The sequence below is a fragment of the Papilio polytes genome, unplaced genomic scaffold (genome assembly GCF_000836215.1).
Source record: "Papilio polytes unplaced genomic scaffold, Ppol_1.0 DF820889.1, whole genome shotgun sequence".
In the NCBI taxonomy this organism is placed as follows: Eukaryota; Metazoa; Arthropoda; class Insecta; order Lepidoptera; family Papilionidae; genus Papilio; species Papilio polytes.
Genome location: NW_013528315.1, coordinates 927,753 through 942,136, shown reverse-complemented (window position 1 = coordinate 942,136; position 14,384 = coordinate 927,753).

Genomic DNA, 14,384 nt, shown 5'->3' with positions numbered 1-14,384 from the left:
TATAAAAACATGAGGATCTACAAGACATACAAAAATGTTGAAATAAAACTTACACATCAAGTAATAACAACGTTTAAGAAAAAATGAAAATAAGTTTTAACATTGTTGTAAATTAAAAACATTTGGATATACTTTTTAGGTTTTTATTTTAACGGAAACGTACAGATTTTCATTTAAAATTGTTGGTAAAGCCCCTTCGGGACTTTAAACTGGCTGCAACATTTATGAAATGGCTCGAACGAGGGTAGGATTGAGTTTATCCTGAAAATGGTACTTAAATATCAAGTCAAATGCAATATTTTTGCATTATACAAACTCATAATCCATATTAAATGATTTAGCATTCACTTTATTACATAAAACTCAAAATTAACAAAGATTAATAGTTTTACCATAAAAAATTAGATAGAGTTATTTGAAAGTGTCTTTTACCACATTTCTCATCAATTTTCCAACTTACGTTGAGCTTTGTTTTAGTCTCTGAAAAGGAACCCAAAGCTCTTATATCAAAAGCTTGACCATTCGGCTTCATTCGTACTAAGCATAAATTGCAACGTTTCGGAGAGCTTCCTCCAAAATCAAACAGAAGCAGTGCACCGTGTCGGTACACTATTCATATTTGCTTCAGCAGTTTATGTTTAATCTCCATTAATACTGTTCTAAACGGAGACTAGCATTTATATATAATGCAATAGTTTCCGTCAGTTACCCCGGTACGGTTTCTATCTTATAGAATATTCTATTGTAAGAGAAAACTTTTCTTTAAATGATTGAGTGTTTTAAAATTGAGTTAAATCTTCATCGTTCAAAAATAGATTTTCTAAGACGTGTACCGAAAAACGTAATATAAGATTATTTATTGTAAATTAAATGGTTGAAATGTCAACAATGTATTGAATTTTAAAAACAAGTTAATATAAGTTCGGTAGGAATTTAAATGGTGTAATTGAAACAAAGGAAACGAAAATAAATTAAAAGACAAATTAGTGTATTCAAGGAACAGAATGAAAAATGAAGTCAATTTAAGTCTGGTGTAAGTTTATAAAAGTAGAAATTTTAGAGCGTAATTCTTTGAAAAAATAGGTGTAGTCGTGTTACTGCCGTTCCCTGCTTTATTGATGTAATTTGACGAGACGACAACGCCGGGAATTGCATCTGCGCGCTGCGCCTCCCTTTAATAGAGTTAAAATACAAATTGTTTTAACCTTCTAAATTCTATTTCATTTTCTAACTATAAATTTCAACTGAAATGTTAGAGATACATCGATAGAGGGAAACCTGGTGTGCTGTGTATATATACAGAGTATAAAAAAAATACGTGCGTTCTTAAACTACTTGTATTAATAAGATGGTAGAATATTCTTGGAACTTGGAACACTTGATAAGGTTTGTGATATAAAAGAGTTTCGAAGTTCATTACATGACACTACATAACCTTTGGCATTGCAATTCCGGTGTTTTATAAAATACTACCAGAATCTAATTCGTATTCTAATTTTTCCATTGTCTTCTATAGTTTAAATCAAAGAGCAACGGAATGATGACTGTATTAGACTTCAAATAACAATGAATAGGGATTCAGATTGACCTTATTATTTTGAACAAAACTTATGACTCGAACAAGAGCTGGGACATATGCTGACGAGAGCTTTTAATAAACTGTTCACTTTTCCCCTTGAAAACAATAACTTGGTACACGTAATGCAAATAGTGTGTTTATTAATTTCGAGAAATGTATTACATGTACACGCAATACTTCATTGTAGTATTAGTTTATTATAAAACTAGCTTTCGCCTGCGACTCCGTCCGCGTGGAATAAAAAAAAAACAAAAGTGAGTAGCCTATGTGTTCTAGACTATCCCCTACATCTAATCTATGTCAAATTTCATTGAGATTCGTTCAGCAGTTTAGGCTACAAACTGTAATAAACATCCATTCATCTATCTTAACTTTCACATGTATAATACGAGTATTTGTATGATGTAATCATTGGGGCGTTTATGAATTGATGATAAATTTAGTAACCAAACGAAAAGCTTTAAAAAAGGTAGGAAATCAATTGCCGTTTCAGGGAGTAAATACTATTATATTAACAAAGCTACTAGCTACTAATTAACGCGAAGAACTGTCGCCTTCCCGACTTTTACGTTAACACAAGTAATTTTTTCTTCTTTCATTTACTAAGAGCTCACATAAATTGTAGTGATCGCCTAATTGACGGACAGACACACCTGTCACCCGCTACACCCATCTGCTCTCGGAATGGATTCTGGACCAGAGAAGCTGTATAGCACTGAATTGCGCAAAAACGTGTGATTTCTTTTTTATTATACGTTAACGTACGTACTAGCTTTTGCTCGCGACTTCGCCCGCGTGAAACTAAATAATAATAAAAATATAGTCTATGTTACTGATAACGTAGCTTTTTAATGGTCAAAGATTTTTTGAAATAACCTCAGTAGTTATTGAGTTATTTCTACAAAAATATAAATCTTTTATCTTCATATATTAGTATTGATATAGATTGAAAAAATATGCATTCATATTTTATATATTCATATTTCTATCTCTACCATATTTTTCATCTAAATTTTTACAGGAATTGAAATATTCATGGAAGTAAATATTCAAATTCTGTTACGATTTTTAGTACATTTTAAAGTATTTTTTTAAAACATTCATTTCAAACGAAAACAGCTGTAATGCAAATTAGCGCATTCAATTTCCGCAGTCCGTTATCTTTGTCTTAACTAAAGTATACATCGCGTAGAACTAAAACTTGTTAGTCTTGACATTTGCACATAGAGCCGCCAACCCTTTGTATCCAGCTTTTGCATTTTTTTCTCAAGATTTGCACAACGAGCGCGCGGAAAAAGTTGCCTAATCACAGCGTGAACAAAGGTCATATTTGTGTGTTACTATTGTTACAGTTTTAACCTTGCAAACAAAGGCATCGTTGATTAAAACACCCCGGTTCGGCAGCGGAGTCCTGCGGCCCAGATTAATATTCTGCATGCATTCAGAGATTACAGGGCTTTAAGTCTGAGAGCTTCCACATTATGTGCGTTCCAACATTCGTATAAGCTTATATCTATCAATGCCCCTATTTCTAACTATTTTTTTGTAACAAAACTTTTATAGAACATTACCCATTAAGAAATCTTGATAGTACAGTGGCTAGTCATTTGACTTGTACTTTACAGGTCCTAGTTTGATTCCCGCTTTGCACCAAAAAGTTTTTCGAATTAAACATGCACATTTACCTAATATTTATATGGTGAACGCATATTCATTTTATCTGTGATAGATAGGTAGGTACGGTAAAGCTTTGCGGTCATCAAAAAGTAATTAATCCAATATCTTATAATTAATACGTTAAAAAAAGAATGCTTAAAAATAAGATTATAGTAGAACTTAAACAAGATGCCTATGGCAGTTTTCTGTCTGCTTATGCCGTGATTCCAAGAATTCTATTTCCAGTTGTATGAAGTCGCGTATTGCCACGGGCACAACCACAATTGCTACACAAATTACAAACACGCGGAATCGCGCGGCCTGCCGCTGGAATTTGTCCCTAAAGGCAGCTAAAAGTTCCCCCTAACAAAGGGTATTTCAATTAGCGATAACGTTATCAGTGTCAATAAAATGAGTAAAACGCATAGGAATTAACACAAGCGTGATTTATGAAAGATATTGTACTTTCCAAACTGTTTATACTTTTCGATAAGCAACATCAAATTGTTTTACAATCAAACTACCTTTCGCCCGCGACTCCGTCCGCGTGGAATTAAAAAAAAAAGAAAAGTAGGTAGCCTATGTGTTCTTCCACACTATGCTCTATGTCTATGCCAAATTTCATCGAGATCCGTTCACCCGTTTAGCCTACAAACTCTAACATCCATCCATCCATAATATTAGTAAGATAATCGAATGTTACTTTATTTAAAGGGATGTACTTGTGTAGCCGGTTTAAGATTTAATGCAAAATTTTTCGATCTATACATGAGGTCGGTTTCAAAAAAAGAATACAAAATAATAAGTAATAAAACGCGAAGATCCGATATTAAAAATAAAATTACACTCTGTGAAAACCTTTATGTAATTTCAGTAGCGTAAGGTATGACACCTAAATGAGTAAAATAGCTGTGTATCTGACATTGTTAATGATCATTACTCGCCAAGGTTTGAAACGTATGCGGTGACCGCAAACGGTATGAACGTTAGATGCACTGAATGTATCGAGAGACTGGCGTTTCCAAATATACGATTTGCAATGTGTCGCTATTTCCTAATTACGTTGAAGCTATTTCGACCATACCATGATGCTTCAAACAGAAAGGTTTCACATACGTCGTGTAATTCAGTAACGTAAATTGAACCAGTCGATACGATGCTATTTAAGCCAATCGCAAATATTCAAAATCATTATCGTGTTTTCGAATTGGAATTTAGTAAGAATGTTGATATGGTATTATGATTTTCATTTAAATTGTAGCTTACAAAATAATTAACATTTTGTAAATGTATACTTAGTACTATCGTTTTATGTTATTAATTCAATACTTCAGTCCAGAATCACCAACCTTGAGGCTTCGATGTCGGACTCGGAACAATTTAAAAATGTAGACTTAAACACTATTTTAGACTTCAATATTTGAATATAACTTTCCGTACAAAGTTGGACAGATACAGATACATATATGTATGTTAAGTAGACATTGAGACGAGTAGGTACCTGCTTTTGAAATAAATAAAAAAATACGTGTGTATTCCGATGTAACGTTTTCGATATCAATGATTCATCTGATTGAATAGACCAGAGCGCTGGCTTCATCGTCCATTTTCGGAGTTTTAAATTGAATACGGTGAGCTTTTAATGTATTATCTCATACTAACGTTGAGTGTCTACGAGGTTTAATTGATTTTTTTTATTGTGAGGAAATAATTGATTTTATTTTTTTTATTCTTAAGGACTATAAGTTGGAATGCAGCACTACCTGCTTTGTTAATGTTCAAAAGTGACGGTAATCAAATAGCTTCTGGTCTCTTTAAGACTTACGGATAAAAATCACAGTTTCGAAAAATAAGAATAAGTTTTAAAGGTATTGCACTAATGAGGGTATTGTAGACAGAAATGTAACTATATGTTACAGTCCATTTTTTAACAGATATTATTTAGAACAAAGAAACCGCTAGTGAAGTCTATCGGGACATAGGTAATTTATCTAAAGAGACGTGAACTTTTGACATTATCTAATAGAAAAAGAAGAGAAGAGAAAATATTATACCGAAAATTTTACTCTTAAATGTACTTTTCAAAAAGAAAACTATTCCGAAGATTTAAAATGTATTTTGACTAGCTGTTACCAGCGACTTCCTCCACGCAATAATAAGTTAAAAAAGTAACCTATAAATGCGATCTTTGTTATCGACACTCCAATTTTATTATATGTATATAGATTATCGATCAACGAGACCTGAGAATCGGTCTTTGGAATGGGACAAAAAACATATATATTATGTACTACAGTGGATCTGAAAACGTACGCCATGTAATGAAGAGCTTCTTTTTGTTTGTTCATGTGAAAAAGAGAAATTCAAATAAACGCTATAACCCGTTCCGTTTTCAATATTCCGTAATTCTTTACCCCTTTTTCAGTAGTACTTTTAAATGGTATTTTATGTATTTATTTCAATATTAAACGCAAACGGGTGACTGCTTTCACAAAACAAAAGAAAAACGGAATTTCCGCATATTACACGTCAATTGAATTTCGAAATCAATTCAAAAGGTTGGAAATCTATTTCAGATTTCTTTATTGAATTATAGAGTAAAAAAGTTACATTTACTTAAAGAAAATTGTAAAGGATATTGAAATACACAGATTTTACTCATCATAAATCCTAATCTCATATAAGCTTAGGATATGTACAAGAAATCCAGTTTGTTAGATTGTCAACCTGAGTCTCTTTGTGCTGTTGCCTCAATCGCTCTTCCTAGAATATCTTCAAAGCATCCTATACGAAACTCCCAGGTATATAGTACATACATTATTCTGTTAGCACATCGAGTAAACATTCGTTTGAAGTGGCAGCGGACGTTGAAATGTTTTAGTAATTCTTTTTTATTGTTATTTAATTCTATTTATTTAAGAAGCTTTTATATGAAACGCGGACACTTAATCCTTGAAAAGCGACACATTTGCTACCATTACCTAGGTTTACACATTAAAATTTTTTAGATAACGAGCTGTCGCCCACAAACTTCGCTAGCAAATTTGGATCTCCCGTTACGCCATTTTAACAGCGCGGAAATATAAAAATAATACGCCTATCCATGTAACCTACTCTTCAGTGAGAGTCCCGTCGAAATCACAGCCGTTTCGTAGATTACCCGGAACAAAGGCTGCTTGCGGACGAGACAATTTTTTTTTAATTCGATTTTCGTTATCACCAACAAAATACATTACCTTCCCGAAATCTGGAATTTTTCTTTTGATATTACAGACTCCAATTTTATTAGATGTATAGACATAGAAAATATAAATGGTTTATCTTATTTTTTATAAATAAAAGCATTGTTATTATCGAATCGAATAAATCGTATAATTTAAGATGTGTAGTATACTAATATATCTTTGTAAATATTCTTATTAAAGATGCCCGTCTGTAATAACAATTGTTGTAGTTGACGCTGAGCGGAAATCATTAAGCCGTCGAGGCCTCCTCTTCTGCGACACAATGGATTTTATTATCTACTATTGCCTTGAACCATTTTGCAAAAACATCCTTGTCAACGTAACTGATTCTTATTATCATACAGAACATAAAATTTATATAATTTACGATTTCAATGCGAAAAAACGAAATGTGATACTTTTTAGACTCGAGGTTTAAATTTGATGGTTTTAAAGTTAGTTTAAGCAAATCAATGTAGTAACTATATTAAAAAAAACTATATAACAGAAATCATACGAAACCACTACAAAATAAAAATAAGGCCACTGCCCGAAGCGCTGACCTAAAACAAACAAAAACCACATAATATCCACTCGTATTTTTTCAAGTGAACACGAAATTTTTATTTTTTAATAAAAAGAACGGGTGAATGTTGTTATTTTAAAAATTGTATCAAATTGACAAAAAGCGATTTTAACACAATTAAAATTTTAAAAAAAGTTTTCAACATTTTACTGACATTTAAAGACATTGGGACAAATAAGCTATTGCAATAATTGAATTTGGTTATTTCGTAATAGTTCGAATTGTGCGTACACCACTTGATTTTTACGAGTACTTGTGCAAGTAAATAGTTGAATTAGCAGCGAAACAATCAACAATCGACATTCGCATAATACTTGTGCGATAGTTCAGTCAAAGTGTGCGCCCACTCTAAAAGTAAAGATTTTTACAACGAATATTAAATAACCCCGTACTTTATGAAGGTACTTTACGTATGCTCTTAACGCTTAGACGTAGCTGCATTAATTCATTAAGGCATTAATGCTCGGTTCCGATATAGAGTTCGTAGCGTCGCAGTCGATGCTTTTACAAAGAGAGGTCGCATTGCCGCGCCGCGACGTACCGCCGAAGTGAATGCTCTTTTTGTGTCAAGAAACTCATCTTCTAAGTGTTTGTGACACATTGAACAACATGTTGCACATATTACTCGTATTTATATACAGTAGCGGTGATTCAAATTTAATAATTATTTGATGCACAAACCTAAATGAAGTTTAGTCGTCCGTCTACAGAGAATATTCTCTCGTGATATTTTCCAAGTTACATTAACTTAACAAAACACTTTCAATATAAATATGTAATATTTAATATAAGGTTAATGCGATTTTTGTAAAATATAAATGTTTTAGAGCACGATTTCAAATATTTCTCTCAAATAAAAACGAAACGAGTGACTGCAAATTTCTCGTATTTCATAAAAGCCTTTGAGGCAATAGAAAAAGGGAAAAATCGCTAAAGCTTAGTACGTTAAAGTCGAAGGAAACTTTACAATATGAAGAAAAAACCTTTTGCTGCACACGATGAAAACAAATTTCATAAAATCGCACTCGTACTACGCGTGTAATTTTTATCTCATGTTCAAAGTTCATACATAGCTTTGTAAAGTTTTCCGTTTCAGTTTTATATCGCGTACATTTGATAATATAAAGCTCGCTGTATTATCAAATTTATAAATCCAAACCTGTCTGCCAGTGACAAAACTTTTTCATTCCTTTGTTAGGGACAACTGGTACTTGCCTTTGAGATACGAGTATTCTAGATAAAAGCGCATCATATTACAGACGAAACTCCACTGCACAAATGAATTTAGCGATTTTTCCTTTGAGATAAGTAAATGAGAAATGTTTGCTGTGAGTTTTCGACGCGGCATTTAACTGTAAGAGTGCAGTCAATTGTCTACACTTTCAGGTATCGACGGGACACTATCAATTGTAGGAATCGAGAACGCTTCAATTATTAATGCTCTATTTGTTTTAAATCAACCTTAAAGTATAACAAATATGTTTCTACGTTTTTTGATTTTTTGGAATATCTTTTCAATCGTATCTGTCGTATGTTGGCTTTCATAAATTATCGGTTTTAGGGTCCAGGTGTATTATGATTGTTCCTTTACGATCGTATCGTTCGAACTTCCCTAGCTTCGGGAAGGGGAGGACAGGTGAGCGCCTTTCTGCACACTAATAACATTATGATATCCTGTGCAGATGTCAACATCTGGTCGTCACAGAATGAGGGCGCCCTGCCCACATAACGTATAAAAACTGATATAATTATCTCCGTAACAAGTACTTCGATTCACTAAGATAATGTCGTTTCTTCTAAAAAAAAATAACCAATTAGTTTATTATCAGTCAGATTTGGCGTTTAATTCTAGATTCAACTAACTTGGGCGTTGTCAGCCTATGCTCTAGTAGTACTTTTTTGTCCCAAAGAGAATTATTATCAACCTGTGCTAATTTTTTTAACAACTTCAAGTCATTTTTGTATTATCTAAGGTTTATAGACACCTTAGTATTTTGTAAGTCAGTTGTATCCTGAAGCTTTCATGATGGATCGTGACCATCGTATGGTAGTCGGTTGTATATCGAAATGCTATAAGCTACATTCCATTTGCAGAGTATTCTCTAATACCTAAGTCGGATTCCTAGTAGCTTTTAGTGTTGAGAGTAACAATATGTGTATGTTTTTTTTCAGGGTTTACAATATTGGTATGCAGGTATTCGTCGCGATAATTCAATGTGTGAGTTTGCAAAAACGCCGGCGTATATGCGACCAGTACATCGCGAAACAAATGTATCATTACATTACACTCATGCGCGATTTGTAAGTCGTTCGTACGTCAAGCGAAAACTTTGCAACACTTTTTAAGAATATTGCACTAGCAATTTAATGTAAAATTTAACAATAAAGATTACTCACGTGGATTATTACAAATTAATGTCGATGGTTAAAATGTAGTGAAGACCGAAGACAGTAAACTTAGGTAGATGAAATGTATGAAAGATAGATGGAAGAGAAGTACATATTGTACCAACCCTCCGTTGGGACAAGGGCCGGGTGATGATAGGCTAAAAGCTATTTTTAATCAATAAATTAATTAATAATCTCTGATAGTAATTTGTGGCCGAAATTTCACCAATACGACCACTAGTTAAAATGAATTCTGTTTATTCGTTTACCTGATAAACGTGAAATAGGTGAGTGTGGTGTAAAATTCGAACAGCTATTAACATATTGAATGGTTAGAGCTGCGGTTAAAGTATCAGTCAAAAGCTTTACATTTGTTGTTTACAGATTCTTTCAGTATACAGATAATAGCCCGCTATTTTAATATCAAAATATTTATAGTTAAATTTCGATATATTTTAATCAATTGAGCGGTTAAATAGTATCAGTTTTAATGAGGCTAATAAATTACTTTTCTACTTGTTATGTCGAATTTCCTATTTGATTTTAAATTCCTATTTTAGTTTATAGTTTAAAAAAATCAATCTGAATAAGTAGGACAAGAGAGTAAGTGAGTGAGGAAATCAATTTCAGAAATCTCTTTTGAAATTTAAATCAATACCATAATTCATATTACAATCACCCAGAAAGTAAGTTTCTGATGTTTTTAGTAGATTATAAATAAAAATCGTGGAAATGATCAAAAGTTTTGCATAGTTTGATTTGCATCTGGCGTTAATTTAATACGAATCGGCAAAAATCGAGCTTAGTATGGAGAAATAGGAAATTACGGGACTGTCAGTCGCAGGCTCCAGTCCCGCCGAGACGTATAATGTTATTCCGAAAGGTTATGACTCGTTGCCAAAGTCGCGCGGCTACTTCGCACCTCAATAACTCCCATTGCATCCAGACATCTCGCCGTCGCGCCCTCGCGCCCGCGCGTCGTCGCGCCGCTCTCATTATACATGTAATATTTTTTTAACTTATGAAATAACATTACTGCCTTTTTAGAAATTCTGGTTTACGTGAAAGAAGGTATGTGTAAGAAGGAGTGAATTCAGATATGAAAGCAAGATGTGCCCTACCTCATTAAGGAAAGGAATACCATAGGGATACTTCTAAGTATGTATATAGGTATACACTTAGTTATGAGAAAACATGGTTAACGAAAAAAATTTAGTTTTTGATTTGCATTTTTAGTAGGAAACTATTCGAATTGATATATTAAATAAAACGTTTTCAATATTCTGTGTCGCAACGTGTACTGTTTACTGTAACGATATAAAATTAACATCGGTGTTCTGTAAAAGGAAATCAATGAAACGTAAAATCGCTAATTAAACTGTTACCAGGACTTCGCTTTGGTAATAATATATTATCTGTATAATTGAATACACGAACCAATTAGTGAAAAACTGTTACTGAATTTGTTGTGCTTTTGAAACATAATATTATGGTTCAATTATTTTAAAGAATCGAACGTATGGTTGCGTCTACAAAGGAAAAGGCTTTAATTATAAATATGGCAACATTTGATATATTAAATCCAGTTATTAAAACAAGCACTTATAAACTTGGTCTATGATAACTCGTCTCGTCTGATACTGGTTTTATTCCCTTATTTTAGTACACGAGCAACGCAACGAACGATCGCATCGGATTTAATAAAATTACTAAGGGAATCTTCTCTAACCTTGTTTACCGATCATATATGAACTAGAAAAAGTGTACAAACTAACAATCTCCGGGCTTGTTATTAAAAGTTACGCTTATTATGAAGATATTATATTATTCATTGTAGTTAGTAGACGTCGGACAAACATACCAATAAATAATTTTTAAAACGCGCAGAAAAGCAAAGCTCTTTGTACTTTTCTCAATACGCTTAGAAAGGATCGCGGAATCTTACTACGCTTGCTTACTCTTTGATCTTTCTCAAATGGTCACACACACATTTACACCTATCCTTAGACGAACTTTTTAAATAAATTTTTCTTTTGAAATCGAATCAAACGTATTCCAAGGATGTTTTCAGATAGTATCCAATATGTTGATTTTCTGCACATTATTTGTTTTTAACAACCACGAGAGGGTGATTTAATAACTATTATATTTTCACAGTTATATGCTTATATCGTAGATATCAAAATGAAATATTCGAATATATTTGAAACTTAACTATCTAATGTAGAAATAAATAATTCACAAGCACCACTAAATTTAACTAAATGTAACTTTGAAGATGGTAGACAAGTGGAATGCTATATTTGTGATTAACAGTATTGAAAAAGTAATACATTTAAGACTGTCTAGAAAATTTGTCGATCGATTGTTTATTTATGAATTGGCATATTTCCGAAACTGTGGGTGTCTACCGTTGAAACACGAGGGAAATAAGATAAGATATGTAATTGAACGGGTTTTTGAGTCATAAAACTGACGTAAAACGTGTATGTTTATAATAACTGGCTACGATTGTAACGCCATTGACCAATGTTTTGTTATAAACTATATTACAAGTTAATATTTTTAATTTGACAGCGAAAACGAGTTTTTAAAGCACTTATTTTCTCTCAAGAACTTGCAACAGTCTTCACGACGCGACGAATTTTCTTGTTCCCGCTATAGAGAAATTAAAAGCTGCAACCGACTATTTAAGCTCCTTGATTTTTTTTTTCCTTAATGAGCCTTGCTCTTAAATTTAATTTTCTACTGTAAAATAATGTGATTATTAAAGACATTTTACTGTTAAGTCATAATTTTTTTTATGTCATAAGGTGGCAAACGAGCAAGCGGCCACCTGAATCTGCCCATAGACATTCGCAAGAGCGGATGCGTTGACTACCCTTGTTCGACGGAGGAGGAGACGCACATAAAGAGGATATTTCCCCTTTCTATGCGTGTCCTGCACCGTCAAATCCATGTACCCTTCCTATTCTGTTCGTATTCAAAAAGGATGGAAAGGTAAAGTGACTAAAGCTGGACATCCGGCACCAGACTCATCAGACGAAACGGGGAATTGCTCCGACATCATGCCTGTCTTCTGTGTTGTCGCACCGGGCGAGCTGGCCCATTCATGCGATGATGATAAGCTTTACTACTGTTAAAAAGTGATAAAACGACATGATGTTATAATTTTAAAAAAAGTACATTAAAGTGTTCATCGAACTATATCATTTTAATCGTTTTACGCTATAAATGTTACACTTAAATTCAAAAACATTGTTATTGGAATAACGAACAAGTTTCCAGAATGAAATCAAAGACCGATTATGAATTTGGTAATAAAATCATTATCGACAAGCTATTTTATTACGTAAGAATATAGTGACTAAATCCACTCCCTCTAGACTTAGCCTAGATTATTTGCTGGCGACGTCCATGGTACAAATTTCAAATACAAAAGTATATTTCGATTTTGAAATACGAAGCTAGATATTACATTACTAGTTGCGTCTTATGATATCAAATTTTTAATGACACGTGCAAGCCTTACACGGTCAACAATAAAGAAAATACGATATTGCTTTCTTGGCATTTGATATATGAAACTATGGTTATGGCAATAACAGGAAATTAAGCCTTGTATTACGAAAGTTATTTGCTTAACTAAATTGCAATAAATATGTTTTACCATTTTTATTGAGAAATCGAAAATGTTTGTAATGCCGCACGGGTGCGTTACGATTTAATCGTCGCGAAAATTCAATTTGTGAGTGTATAAAAGCTCCCAAGAACATCACGAAACCAATATGTGTATTACATCGCAGATACTTGTAACTGCGGCGCTGTATTCAGTACAAAATACCTTACCTCATCTTCTTTTTTCAAGTAGAGTGTACCTACTACAACTAGTCGCTATCAGTGCAGTATAAGAAGTTTATAAGTAACTAGCTTTTGCTCACACTTCATCCGCATAGAATTGAAAAAAAAAACAAAAGCATGTAGCCTACTTTGTGTTCGAAACTATGTTCTACATCTATGCCAAATTTCATCCAGATCCGTTCAGCCGTTTACGCTACAAACTCTAACAAACATCCATCCATCTAAACTTTCGCATTTACAATATTAGTATTAGTATGATTTAAAACACAAACTATACTATCAACGGTAAGAGGCAACTAAATCGATCGGTGGAGGTAAACTCGCGACTGACGTATTCCCTGACGTTAACGATGCCCATAGAAATTATTGTATTACGGTTGACGGCGGACCTGACAAGAATTTTATTCCTGGTAGATAGAAATGCAAGAGCTAGATATTCTGTTTCACCTTTTCTCTACAGTTTCGGGGAATCCGCAACTCACTTTGGGAAAGCCTAACTGGTTCGGTGCACCCTTCAGGAGACAATGTGAAATATAATTACCCCGCAGGTCAATGTAGGTCCGTTAGCGACATATGGTACATTGTAGTATAATATTTCACTCTTCTAAATTACTACTCATACATAATTAATATAAAACCGTAAATAATATAAAACATCTTATTTAAGTGTCATGTTATAGTTTATCTAAATAAGAGAGATTAATTTAATAAAAAGCACGGATATGTATGAAGTATCGAATTCAATTTGTATGAAGGCAAATGCCGTACTTAATAGACATGTATCGTAGTGACGAAACAAACACGCATAGCGAAGGATTACGAACTATCGATATTCGGTTTAAATATTTATCGAACTCAACTAAAATTATCATTTTCTTATTAACTTATTTATAGGACAATTCTAATATTGATTATAGTCTAGAGGATTTAGCGATGACAGAAATAATAGGTAAAAACAATTCGATTACGTACGACTGTAGTGGTAATAAACATTTATTTACTCTCATTATTTGTTAATGGTTCTGCAGGCCATTATTGATTTAAGAAAACAGTGTTTTTTTAATTCATTAGTTATGACTATGAATCTCTC